At 30.4% G+C, this 1,316-nt stretch overlaps 1 non-coding gene across 1 annotated transcript; it reads left to right on the forward strand.

Annotated features, from left to right (window-relative positions):
• The first annotated feature begins 215 nt into the window (after nucleotides 1–215).
• Nucleotides 216–322, forward strand: LOC129492477 (U6 spliceosomal RNA). The gene has a single exon (XR_008660904.2). It is a non-coding gene; the product is annotated as a U6 spliceosomal RNA (small nuclear RNA).
• The last annotated feature ends 994 nt before the right edge of the window (nucleotides 323–1,316 follow it).

Consider the following 1,316-nt stretch of genomic DNA (forward strand, 5'->3'; position numbering starts at 1 on the left):
AAGGTAAAAAATGAAACTACAAATCCTCTATAAAATACTCAAGAAAAATCTATTTGACCTGAGGCTTGTTGATAAATTTTTACATACAACAGCAAAAATATGACCATAAAGTAAAAATTTATACTTTATCAAATTAAAACATTTTTCTATGCAAATGACACTCTTAAGAGAATAAAACCACAACTCATGGATGGGAGGAAAATTTTTACAAATGAGTGCTCGCTTCGGCAGCACATATACTAAAATTGGAAAGATACAGAGAAGATTAGCATGGCCCCTGCGCAAGGATGACACACAAATTCGTGAAGCATTCCATATTTAAAAAGAAAAAAAAAGAAGAGAAAAAGAAAATTTTTACAAATGATATATTCAGAATACATAAATAATACTTGAACCTCTTCTATAAGAAAATAAATGACCCAGTTAAAAAGTGGGAAAATTATATAAACAGACACTTCACCAAAGAAGATATAGGATGGGAAATAAGCATACAAAAAAGACTCAACATCATTAGTTCATTATAAAATGCAAATTAAAACCACAAGGAAATACCACTACACATCTACTACAATGGCAATCTTTTTACAAAAAAAAAATTCAGACAATACCATATCCTACCAAAGATGCTGTGCAGCAGGAATTGTCACTCCACAGATTTTTAAACTGTATATACTTCATTTCATGGCAGGGGTTTTATTGTTTTCAAATAATCCCTTTTGTTTTTATTAGAAAGTCAGTGGCAAATAATTTAGCCAAGTATGACTAGATTTTGCATTACTTTTCTTTTCCATCACACTCAACTTTTAATTATTTTTCTTTCAACTGGATTTGTAAATGAAAGTACATTTAAAATTGAGGAGGTTGTCTCAATTTCAGAGGATGCTTAGAAATCAGCTTGACTAAGTATATAATTATAATTGCTAACCTTGGATGAAAGCAGAAAGACCAGCTAAGTTCTGTAGCTTACAGCATGGCACCTGAGAGAAAGCTATTCATTCCTGTTTGGGTAAGTCATACTAAAACCCATGTGGGGCTAGAAGAAGATGTACATTACTGATTGGAAGACTCAAGGTAATGATAATTGCTAAGAAAGACATCTTTATTAACAAAATACTTTTTGTTGGCTTCTAAAATATATTTGGTATTTATTATATGTCAGGTACCCTAATACATGCTTTGCAGTCCTGTTCACACATAAGAACAAATTACTAGCATCTTATTAGAGAGAAATACTCCAAAATACAATAGCATTATTTTATTTTCTCATTTTAAAAGTTTCCAAAAAAGTAAGATATTCAAATATAGCTTCATTACAC

Source organism: Symphalangus syndactylus, chromosome 10, assembly GCF_028878055.3.
Source record: "Symphalangus syndactylus isolate Jambi chromosome 10, NHGRI_mSymSyn1-v2.1_pri, whole genome shotgun sequence".
Taxonomy (NCBI): domain Eukaryota; kingdom Metazoa; phylum Chordata; class Mammalia; order Primates; family Hylobatidae; genus Symphalangus; species Symphalangus syndactylus.